The sequence below is a fragment of the Schistocerca serialis genome, chromosome 3 (genome assembly GCF_023864345.2).
Source record: "Schistocerca serialis cubense isolate TAMUIC-IGC-003099 chromosome 3, iqSchSeri2.2, whole genome shotgun sequence".
NCBI classification, from domain to species: Eukaryota; Metazoa; Arthropoda; class Insecta; order Orthoptera; family Acrididae; genus Schistocerca; species Schistocerca serialis.
In genome coordinates this window covers 547,680,254-547,693,893 of record NC_064640.1, presented here as the reverse complement: position 1 = coordinate 547,693,893, position 13,640 = coordinate 547,680,254, and positions in this window count along the sequence as shown.

Genomic DNA, 13,640 nt, shown 5'->3' with positions numbered 1-13,640 from the left:
AAATATAAAAAGAAAGAAGACTCAATCTAGCAAATGAACAATAAAGCATAATCATTAAAATTAAGACTATAAGACAAAAAAATTAGAATGATAAGAACTTAAATAAACTGAACCTCTAGCAGTATTTATTAAGGAACAAATTCAAAAACTAAGCAGAATCAAACTAAAAGAAAAATAATCAATACCAAAATAAATTCTAATCATATTCAAATCTGCATATGAATAAACACAAATCATAAAAACAAAACTAGACAAAAACATTAAAGAATGTAGCATCCATCAACAATAATTGACCAAACAAAGAGGGATCAAAAAAATAGTTATAAATAAATACTTTAACATAAAGATAAACCAAAAGAATTAAAAAATCATTCATATGGGAACGAATAATTGAAACTAAAATAGAAAGACCTAAAGCACCTTCACAAACAGAAAAAACCAAATATATAAGAGGAAAAAAATAATCATAATCAAATTCAATAAGAAAAACAATAACCAATATAAATAAAGAAAGAGCAATATATTCTAATCTCAAAAGAACCATTAATATATGCTTACGTTTAGAAGAAATAACATAAACACCAGCAAAATAAATCAATAAAGAACTAAAGACAGGGAATATAAACATTAGTTTTAATAGTTTAAAAAAAACGCCAGTGTTGTAAACCGGAAATAAGTCCAGCCCCCACTTTTAAAACTTCAGAGGTGGAAAAGCTTTCCATCATTGGTCCCCAAAACCGATATTTTTAATAAACTAACCCCTGAAATGATCAAAATAATAATTATATCGCTCTCAAACGTAATAGATATTAATTTTATTAAATTAAGACACCCAATATCAATAATGCTATTCATTATCCAACAAACTTTTCTAGTTGGACTAATAAGAGGAACAATAATGGAAAGATCTTGATTATCATATATTTTATTTTTAACGTTTCTTGGTGGTATATTAGTTCTATTTATTTATATTACGAGAATTGGATCAAACGAAATATTTCAGCCTAACTCAATTAAGATAATTATTACCTTAAGAATATGAATATTTATCATATCAACATTAAGTATTTTAGGTATAACAATATTTATAGACTTTTTCAAAAATACTGAAATTATAAATATTGATAATTCAATCAATTATCAAGAAATAACAATATCTTTAGAAAAACTATATAATAGACCAACATTCATTATCCCAATAACAATTATAATTTATTTATTTTTAGCACTATTAGCAGCTCTTAAAATCATCAACATTAACCAGGGGCCTATTCGTAAAATAAGATAATTTACTAATGAATAATCCCTTACGATTGAGACATCCTTTAATTAAAATCATTAATAACTCTTTAGTTGATTTACCTGCACCAACAAATATTTCATTTTGATGGAATTTTGGGTCCCTACTAGGGTTATGTTTGGTAATTCAAATTGTAACTGGACTATATTTAGCTATACATTATACATCAAATATTGAAATAGCATTTAGTAGTGTAGTTCACATCTGCCGAGACGTAAATAATGGCTGAATTATTCGAACCTTACATGCAAATGGAGCTTCTATTTTTATATTTGTATATATTTACATGTCGGATAAGGAATTTACTATGGATCTTACATATACATACACACCTGAATAATTGGTACAGTAATCCTATTCTTAGTTATAGCAACTGCATTTATAGGATACGTTTTACCTTGAGGTCAAATATCATTCTGAGGTGCGACAGTAATTACTAATTTATTATCAGCAATTCCGTATTTAGGATCAGATTTAGTTCAATGAGTATGAGGAGAGTTTGCTGTTGATAATGCAACATTAAATCGATTCTTTACATTCCATTTTGTACTACCGTTTATTATTGCTGCAATGGCAGCAATTCATTTATTCTTCCTCCACCAAACAGGGTCTAATAACCCCTTAGGCCTAAATGGAGATATTGAAAAAATCCCATTTCACCCATACTTTACTTTCAAGGACTCTATTACATTTGTATTAATAACATCATTTTTAATTATACTGTGCTTGATTAATCTTTACCTCCTGGGAGACCCAGATAATTTTGTACCTGCCAACCCATTAGTAACCCCCGTCCATATTCAACCAGAATGATATTTCTTATTTGAATACGCAATTCTATGATCAATCCCTAATAAACTAGGAGGTGTTATTGCATTATTCTTATCAATTAGAATCTTAATAATTTTACCATTTTGTAATAAAACACCATTCCGAGGTATTCAATTCTATCCTATCAATCAGATTTTATTCTGAATTATAGTAGTTGTTGTATGCTTATTAGCATGAATTGGAAAACGATCTGTTGAAGAACCTTACATTATAACAGGACAAATCTTAACAATTATCTACTTTACATACTTCTTAATTAATGTACATGTTGCAAACGCATGAGATAAACTAATTAAGGAATAATAAGTTAATTAGCTTAGGAAAAGCATATGTTTTGAAAACATAAAACTAGAAGTTTAACTCTTCTATTAACTTTTCTTAAAAATTTCACTAAATAAACGAAACAAATAAAATCTTTAAACCAACAAAGAAAATAAAAAAATTTAAAGATAATGGCAAAAAACTTTTTCAAGCTAAGTACATTAACTTATCATAACAAAAACGTGGTAATGTCTCACGAACTCAAATAAAACCAAAGGACGTAACAGCAAGCGTAATAAAAAATATAAAAGAATAAAAGTCACCACCTAAAAAAATTAAAGCTAATAACATTCTTATAAAAACAATTCTAGTACACTCAGCTAAAAAAATTAAAGTAAAACCACCTGCACCATATTCAATATTAAAACCTGAAACTAACTCAGATTCACCTTCGGCAAAGTCAAAAGGAGTACGGTTAGTCTCAGCTAAACAAGAAGCAAAACAAGCTAAAGCTAAAGGAAAAGAAATAATAATAAATCAACCATAAAGCTGATAATTTATAAAATCAAACATGTTAAAACTACCAATTAAAATAATTAAAGATAATAAAATTAAAACTGTCTAACTTCGTATGAAATTGTTTGAGCAACAGAACGAAGAGAACCTAGTAAAGAATAATTTGAATTAGAAGACCAACCAACAATTATAACAGTATAAACACCTAATCTAGTACAACATAAAAAAACAAAAATCCATAAGAAAAAGAACACATATAAGTTAAGTAAGGGAAAATCACTCAAACAGCCAAGGAAATTATTAAATTAAAAACAGGAGAAAAGTAATAAAGTAAATAATTAGATATAATAGGAATTGGCTGCTCCTTACAAATTAACTTGATAGCATCACTAAAGGGTTGAGGAATTCCAACAAAACCTACCCTATTTGGACCCTTTCGAATTTGAATGTAACCTAAAACCTTACACTCTAATAAAGTTAAAAAAGCAACACTAATTAAAACACAAATAACTAATAAAAGAAAATTCAAAATAAACATAAATAAATCATAAAGCATCATTACTATTTGTAGAAAAAATCTACATAAATGAATTCTAAATTCAACACATTAATCTGTCAAAATAGTAATTTAATTAGTATTAATCAATAAAATAAAAAATATTTCAACCATATGGTCCTTTCGTACTAATATGAATTAATAATCTTAGGATAGAAACCGACCTGGCTCACGCCGGTCTGAACTCAGATCATGTAAGAATTTAAAGGTCGAACAGACCTAATTACTGGGCTACTGCACCCAAAATTTTTCTTAATCCAACATCGAGGTCGCAATCTGCTTTGTCGATATGAGCTCTCAAAAACAATTACGCTGTTATCCCTAAGTAACTTAATCTTATGATGATAAATTATTGATCCAAACAACAAACATAAATAAATGATATAATAATGAAGAGTTTATTTATTCTTCTTGTCACCCCAACAAAACATCGTCATTAAATATAGAAAGACAAAGAAAAAACTATATAAAAATAAAATGTTAAGCTCTATAGGGTCTTCTCGTCCTAAAGAAAAATTTAAGTCTTTTGACTCAAAAGTTAAATTCAAAAATTTATCAAGAGACAGTTGATTTCTCGTCAAGCCATTCATTCCAGCCACTAATTAAGAGACTAATGATTATGCTACCTTTGCACGGTCAAAATACCGCGGCTCTTTAAAAATCTGCTCAGTGAGCAGGCCAGACCTCAAAGTATTTTCAAGAGGACATGTTTTTGATAAACAGGCGGAAATCAATTTTGCCTAGTTCCTTATAATAAAATCACAAGGTAAAAATTATATACAAATAAATATACTAATTCTATCATTATTACAAAAATTTTAAAATTAAATTTATAATCTTAATAAAAAACCTAAAATAATTATAAAATCAAAATTAAAAATAATGAACTAAAACGTAATCTTAGAGATAGCTGGTTTAAAGCTTACTATTATATTTTATAAAACAAATTATAGGTTATTACCTTCAAAGCTTATCCCTTAAAGAATAAATAAATTAATATTTAGACCTAAAAAATTAAATAAAAACAATTAACTTCAAAAAATTAAATTATTTCTTAAGAAACTAGATATCTTGGGAAACGATTAACATCTCATATCTATAAATAATTTAATAATAATTATTATACATTACCTATAAATTATTTATTAATCAACCCAAATCGAGACAAGTAAAGTATATACTAAAATTTTGATAAACCCTGATACAAAAGGTACAATAAATAAAATCTACTCTTAAAAATTTAAAATAATATTTCATAAAACAATTACATTACAAATAAACTATAATCTAAAAAATCAATTCTACAAAATTTACTAAGACAATATTCGACAAAATTATTTTTATTAAATAATTAAATAAACAAAAAATAAATATAATAAGATAAATAATCAAGATATCCTGATTTGCACAGAAAAATTTTCAGTGTAAATGAAACACTTTACTAATAAGTTATATCTTGAAACTCTTCCTGGATACACTTTCCAGTACATCTACTATGTTACGACTTATCTCATCTAAATTGAAGCTAAATTAAAATAATAAAATAGAATAATCAAAAATGAGAGCGTCGGGCGATGTGTACACACCTCAGAGCCAATATCAGTTAAATTAAATAAATTAAATTACTATCAAATCCACCTTCATTAATAGTATTTCACCATCAAATCCGTTGTAAACAAAAATCTATTGTAACCCACCTCTTCTTAACTATAAGCTGCACCTTGACCTGAAATATTTTATAATTATAAATCTTGAGAATTATAACTCTAAAAAGATTCTCTGATAATGGAGATATACAAACAAATAAATTAAGTAGAGTAAATCGTGTATTATCAATCATGGGGTAGGTTCCTCTGAATGGAATGAGATACCACCAAATTCTTTGGGTTTAAAGACCTTAACTAATAGTACCCTGGTAAATATAATTAACATTTAAAATAATAGTGTATCTAATCCTAGTTTATTATTCAAATTTCACAGATTCACAAAAAGAGCTATAAATAAATTTTAACATTTCACCTTACAAATTTATATTTTAACCCTAAAAATATAAACAACTGTGTTAACCAATAATATTCACTTGTATCAATCGTATAACCGCTTCTGCTGGCACGAATTATGCCGATACTAAATCAATTGCTAAATCCAAAATCACTTGATAATTAAATCAAATTACTGCAAAATAGAACATTTAGTTTCACAAAACCTACATATAATACAAAGAATTAGTGAATAAATAAGCAAGAATAAAACTTATGGAAACAAAATGAGAAACTTAAAAAATTATAAAAATAAGAAAAAATAAAAGATTCAAATATTTAAAAAAAAGGAAAAAACACAAAAATTGCCAAAAAAAAGAAACGCACCCTCGAGTGACCACAACAACTTCTCTATTATATATAAATAAAGATTAATATGGATCATGTATAACAATAAATGTATTATATTCTTTCTTATTTAATCTTTCTTTACACTAAAAATAAAGAAATATTAAATAATATAATAAATATATTTTATATAATTATGTAAATTAATGTAATTTGGTATTAACATAAAATTAAATTTATATTAAGTTAACTTAAATATTAATTAATTAAATAATCTAATTATAGAAAATATATTAAATTATATTATTATAATTAATTAAATTATTTATATTATTATAAAATTTTATATTTAATAATTTTGATTATATTGATTATATCCAATTATAATAATATATAATATTAATTTACATATTATTATATAATTTATAATATAATAACCTATTTTAAGCTAAAAACATAAGTAGCTATAATCCTAGGTAAATAAATGTATTAAAATAATCTTTTAATAATTATAAAATAACATTATAGGTATTTAAATTTAATTAAATGTAGTATATTAATTTATATTATATATTATATATATAATATATTCAAATTATCCTAACAGAGATAAATTAATTAGAAATAACCAAAATAATTCATAAACAAATTTAAAAAAAAATTTAATTTATATATTAAATATAAATGAAGTGCCTAACTAAAGGGTTACCTTGATAGGGTAAGTCAAGTAAATAAAATTACCTTCATAAAAATTACATAAAACAGAATTAAACTACCTCTTTTAGTATCAAAAACTAACGTGCATTATACACCTTAATGAAAAAAGGTAAGCTAAACAGGCTAATGGGTTCATACCCCATTTATAGAGGTATCAATCCTCTCCTTTTTAATGACCAACAACTCTACAAAACTTCTCTTCCTATCAACATTAATGATAGGAACGATCCTGTCCATTTCATCAAACTCCTGATTTGGGGTTTGAATAGGACTTGAGATCAACTTACTTTCATTTATTCCGCTCCTAACAAGAAATAAAAATATAAAAATAAATGAATCATCAATTAAATATTTTATTGTCCAAGCAATAGCATCGACAATACTATTATTTTCAATTTTGCTGATTCAAATAAAGTATCCAATAGGATGAGAAACAGAATCTATTACATCAATAATAATTAGATCTAGATTATTATTAAAGATCGGGGCTGCACCCTTTCATTTCTGATTTCCAGAAGTAATAGGAGCTTCAAGATGAAATAACTGTTTAACACTAATAACATGGCAAAAATTGCCCCAATAATGGTATTATCTTACTGTATTCAACTAAGAACTTTCATTTGAACAATTATCATTCTAAGAATTATTATTGGGGCAATAGGTGGTTTAAATCAAACAACTCTACGACAACTTCTAGCATATTCCTCAATTAGACATTTAGGGTGAATAATCAGATCCCTAACAGTTAGAGAAAACATTTGAGAACTATACTTTATTATATACTCACTATTAAGAATAATTATGGTCTTATTATTTAAGCAAATAAATCTATTTTTTATAAACCAAATTTATTCAGCCAGAAATATAAAAACTGAAATTAAATTCATAATATTTTTATCTCTTTTATCCATGCCTTGAATTTCTACCAAAATGAATTGTAATACAATCATTGATAGAAAATAACATAACAACTATTATGACAATTATGGTTGTATTAACCAGAATTACACTTTTTTATTATATACATATTAGATTCTCAGCCCTAAATATGTCATACACAGAAAATTCATGATGTATAAAAATAAAGTCTCAAAAATCAAGAATTATTCTCCCTATAACAGTAATAATTTCAACAATAGGATTAATCTCAACATCAACCTTAATCTCATTATACTAAGGACTTAAGTTAACCAAACTAATAACCTTCAAAGTTATAATGGAAAGAATAATCTTTTAGGTCTTACCTCTAGAATTGCAGTCTAGAATCGTAATTGAATATAAGGCCTAAAGCATGGTAAGAGAGAAACATCTCATAAGTAGATTTACAGGCTACCACCTTAAATTCAGCCATCTTACCGCAAAAATGATTATTCTCAACAAACCATAGGGATATTGGTACTTTATACTTCTTATTTGGAGCATGAGCAGGAATAGTAGGAACATCAATAAGAATACTAATTCGTGCTGAACTTGGTCAACCAGGATCTCTATTTGGAGATGACCAAATTTATAATGTCATTATTACAGTCCACACATTTGTAATAATTTTTTTTATAGTAATACCTATTATAATTGGTGGATTTGGTAATTGACTCGTACCATTAATAATTGGTGCACCAGATATAGCGTTCCCACCAATAAATAATATAAGTTTTTGATTACTGCCACCTTCACTAACCCTTCTTCTTACATCTTCTATAGTAGATAATGGTGCTGGTACAGGATGAACAGTTTACCCTCCTCTTGCAGGAGCTATCGCACATGGGGGGCATCTGTAGACCTAGCTATTTTTTCACTTCACTTAGCAGGTGTATCATCTATTCTTGGTGCAGTAAACTTCATTACAACAGCAATTAATATACGATCAGAAAGTATAACTCTAGATCAAACACCTTTATTTGTCTGATCTGTAGCTATTACAGCCCTTCTCCTCCTTTTATCGCTTCCAGTATTGGCAGGGGCTATTACTATGCTATTAACAGATCGAAATTTAAATACATCATTCTTTGACCCTGCTGGAGGGGGTGACCCAATTCTATGTCAACACCTATTCTGATTCTTTGGACACCCAGAAGTTTACATTTTAATTCTGCCGGGATTTGGAATTATTTCTCACATTGTATGTCAAGAAAGAGGAAAAATTGAATCTTTTGGAACAATAGGTATAATTAATGCTATATTATCAAATGGACTAATAGGATTTATTGTATGAGCACATCACATATTCACAGTAGGAATAGATGTTGACACACGAGCATACTTTACATCAGCAACAATAATTATAGCTGTACCTACAGGAATTAAGGTATTCAGATGATTAGCTACACTATATGGAACTAAATTCAAATTCAATCCACCGCTATTATGAGCTTTAGGATTTATTTTTCTATTCACAATATATTTATAGTTTCAGTATTTTTGAAAAAGTCTATAAATATTGTTAGATCTAAAATAATTAATGTTGATATGTTAAATATTCATATTGTTAAGGTAATAATTATCGTAATTGATTTAGGTTGAAATATTTCGTTTGATGCAATTCTCGTAATATAAATAAATAGAACTAATATACCACCAAGAAACGTTAAAAATAAAATATATGATAATCAATATCTTTCCATTATTGTTCCTGTTATCGGTTTTGGGGACCCATGATGGAAAGCTTTTCCACCTCTGAAGTTTTAAAAGTGGGGGCTGGACTTATTTCCGGTTTACAAGACCGGCGTTTTTTTTAAACTATTAAAACTAATGTTTATATTCTCTGTCTTTACTTATTTATTGATTTATTTTGCTGGTGTTTATGTTTTTTCTTCTAAAAGTAAGCATTTATTAATGGTTCTTTTGAGATTAGAATATATTGTTCTTTCTTTATTTATATTAGTTATTGTTTTTCTTATTGAGTTTGATTATGATTATTTTTTTCCTGTTATTTTTTTGGTTTTTTCAGTTTGTGAAGGTGCTTTAGGTCTTTCTATTTTAGTTTCAATAATTCGTTCTCATGGGAATGATTTTTTTAATTCTTTTGGTTTATCTTTATGTGAAAGTATTTATTTATAACTATTTTTTTGATCCCTCTTTGTTTGGTCAATAATTGTTGATGGTTGGTTCATTCTTTAATGTTTTTGTCTAATTTTGTTTTTATGATTTGTGTTTATTCATATGCAGATTTGAATATGATTAGATATTATTTTGGTATTGATTATTTTTCGTTTAGTTTGATTCTGCTTAGTTTTTGAATTTGTTCCTTAATAAATACTGCTAGAGGTTCAGTTTATTTAAGTTCTTATCATTCTAATTTTTTTGTCTTTATAGTCTTAATTTTAATGATTATGCTTTATTGTTCGTTTGCTAGATTGAGTCTTCTTTCTTTTTGTATTTTTTTTTGGCTAGATTGTTTCCTACTTTACTTTTGATTTTGGGTTGAGGCTATCAACCTGAACGGTTGCAGGCTGGTGTTTATTTAATTTTTTATACTCTGCTTGCTAGATTGCCTTTATTATTAGTGATATTTAAGGTTTATGATTTTTCTAATACTTTATATTTTCCTCTATTGGTTGATTTTGGTTCTTATTATTTTATATTTTGTGTGTTTATAATTCTTGCTTTTTTAGTTAAGATGCCGATATTTTTGGTTCATTTGTGGCTTCCTAAAGCCCATGTTGAGGCCCCTATTTCAGGTAGAATGATTCTTGCTGGTGTTTTATTAAAGTTAGGTGGTTACGGTATTTTTCGTGTTATGAAGGTTATTTATTATTTGGGTTTAAAGTTTAATTATTTTTGATTGTCTTTAGGTTTATCTGGTGGGGTTATTGTTAGATTTATTTGTTTTCGTCAGGTTGATTTAAAGTCTTTAATTGTATATTCGTCTGTTGCTCATATAAGAATGGTTATTGGAGGATTGATAACTATGAATTGATGAGGTTGTATGGGTTCTCTTTCTTTAATAGTTGGTCATGGTTTGTGTTCTTCTGGTTTGTTTTGTTTATCTAATATTATTTATGAGCATTTAGGTAGACAAAGATTATTAATTAACAAGGGTATAATTAATTTGATACCAAGAATGGCTTTATGATGATTCCTTTTGAGATCTTCTAATATAGCTGCTCCTCCTTCTTTAAATTTGGTAGGTGAACTTAGATTATGAAGTAGAATTATATCTTGATCTTCTTTTAGATTTTTGCTTTAATTTTTTTGTCTTTTTTTAGAGCTGTTTATACTTTATATATGTATTCTTATTCTCAGCATGGTAATTATTATTCTGGTGTTTATACTTGTTCTCTTGGTTATTTTCGTGAATATCATCTTTTACTTTTACATTGATTGCCTTTAAATATTCTTTGTTTAAAGGGAGAGTATTTTTTTTGTTTAGGTTGCTTAAGTATTTTAATTAAAAATGTTGTTTTGTGGAATCAATGATATGAATTTTTCATCTTAGGCCATGAATTTGTTTTCTATTTGTTCTTTGAGTTTTTTTCTTTATTTTTTTTCTAGAACTATAATTTTTATTATGAGTATTTATTATTTAATAATTGATTATAGAGTTTTTGTTGAATGAGAACTTTTTAATTTAAATGGTTCTATGGTTGTTATGACTTTAATTTTGGATTGAATGTCTCTTATTTTTATGTCTTTTGTTATGTATATTTCTTCTTTGGTTATTTATTATAGAGAGGATTATATGTCCGGAGAAAAAAATATAAATCGTTTTATTATTATTGTTTTAATATTAATTCTTTCTATAGGTTTTTTAATTATCAGTCCTAATTTGATTAGAATTTTATTGGGATGGGATGGTTTAGGTTTAGTTTCTTATTGTTTAGTTATTTATTATCAAAATGTGAAATCTTATAGTGTGGGTATGTTAACTGCACTTTCTAATCGTATTGGCGATGTTGCTATTTTAATTTCCATTGCTTGAAAATTGAATTTTGGTGGTTGAAATTATATTTATTATTATGATTTTATTTCTAATTCTTTTGAAATAAAGCTAATTACTATATTAATTGTTTTAGCAGCTATAACTAAAAGAGCTCAAATTCCCTTTTCTTCTTGACTTCCTGCTGCTATGGCTGCCCCTACTCCTGTTTCTGCTTTGGTTCATTCTTCTACTCTTGTTACTGCTGGGGTTTATTAATTCGTTTCAGACCAATATTAGATACTTATAATTGTGGTTGATTCTTACTTTTAATTGGTTGTATAACTATGTTTATGGCTGGTTTGTGAGCAAATTTTGAATTTGATTTGAAGAAAATTATTGCTCTTTCTACTTTAAGACAACTTGGTTTAATAATAGGAATTTTGGCTATGGGTTATCCAAAACTTGCATTTTTTTATTTATTAGCTCATGTTTTATTTAAGGCTTTATTTTTTATGTGTGCTGGTTCAATAATTCATAATTTAAAGGATTCTCAGGATATTCGTTTTATAGGTTCCATTGTTAATTTTATGCCTTTAACTTCAGTTTGTTTTAATGTTTCTAGTTTGTCTTTGTGTGGTATACCATTTTTAGCAGGTTTTTATTCAAAGGATTTAATTCTTGAAATGGTTTGTTTAAGATGAATTAATTGTTTGATTTTTTTCTTTATTTCTTTTCTATTGGTTTAACTGCTTCTTATTGTTTTCGTCTTTTTTATTATTCAATACCTGGTGATAATAATTTTTATTCTAGATTTTCTTTTGATGATAAGGGTTATTATATTTCTTTTGGTATAATTGGTTTATTGTTTGTTGCTGTTTTTGGTGGTAGTCTTTTGTCTTGGTTAATTTTTCCTCTTCCTCATGTGATTCCCTTGCCTTATTATTTAAAGTTTTTAACTACTACTGTAGTTGTTTTGGGTGCTTATTTGGGTTATCTTATTTCTAATTTTGATTTTTCTCAAAATTTATTTTCTTTAAGTATACTTTCTTTTGTCACATTTGCTGGTTCTATGTTGTTTATACCTTTTATTTCGACTAAGTTTATTAGATATTTTCCTTTAAAATTGGGTTATTATTCATCTAAATCATTTGATTATGGTTGAGGTGAATTATTTGGTGGTCAAGGTTTGTATAGACTATTTATTTATTTAATTAGTTATATACAAGGTTGATATGATTCTAATTTTAAGATTTATCTTTTACCTTTTATTTTTTCAATATTTATTTTGGTGGTATTATGTTTCGTTTACTTAAATGGCTTATAATTAAAGCGTGACACTGAAGATGTTAAGGAAGTATTTTTACTTTTAGGTATTTATAAATATATATGTATTATTTTTACAGTGAAAATGTAATGTTTTATTTAAACTATATAAATTTTAGAAATGTTAACGGAGTTTAACCGCTAATATAAAAAGTTTGCAGCTTTCATATTGGCTTTACATTTCCTTAATTGGAACTTTATAGTTCAATTATATTATTAACAGTAATACACCTCTTTTTGGCTTCAATTAATAAGAATAAGGGTATTTTATTTACCAACCTTCCAGGTCGAAACTGACTGCAATACTTCGCTTCTTATTCCATTTAAGGTTGATTGATTATATCAATACTTTTTGAATGCATCCCAAATGTTATGTTTAACTACAACCCTTTATTCTGCTCATTGTAAGGCTCCTGATTTCATTCATGGTATAGTCCACCTAATAATACTATTATAAAAAATATTGTTGATACTGTTCAGATTATAATGTCTGAAGTTTTAAAAATAATTACAATTGGGAGGATTAGTGCGATTTCTACATCAAAAATTAAGAAAATTACTGCAATTAAGAAGAATCGAAGTGAGAATGGTATTCGTGCTGATCTTTTTGGGTCAAATCCACACTCAAATGGTGATCTTTTCTCTCAGTCATTAAGTAATTTTTTTGATAATGTTGTTGCAAGGATTATAACAATTATTGGAATAATAAAACTAATAAAAATTCTTGTAGATAAAATTAGGATTGTTTTTCTTAATTTATACCAAGCTTTTTGATTGGAAGTCAAATGTACTATTTATACTAGAAAAACAATTATCTACCTCATCAATAAATAGAAATGTATAAGAATAATCATACTACATCTACAAAGTGTCAGTATCATGCTGCTGCTTCAAATCCAAAGTGGTGTCTTGGTGAGAATTGGTTTATTGAATGTCGAAGTAGACATGTTG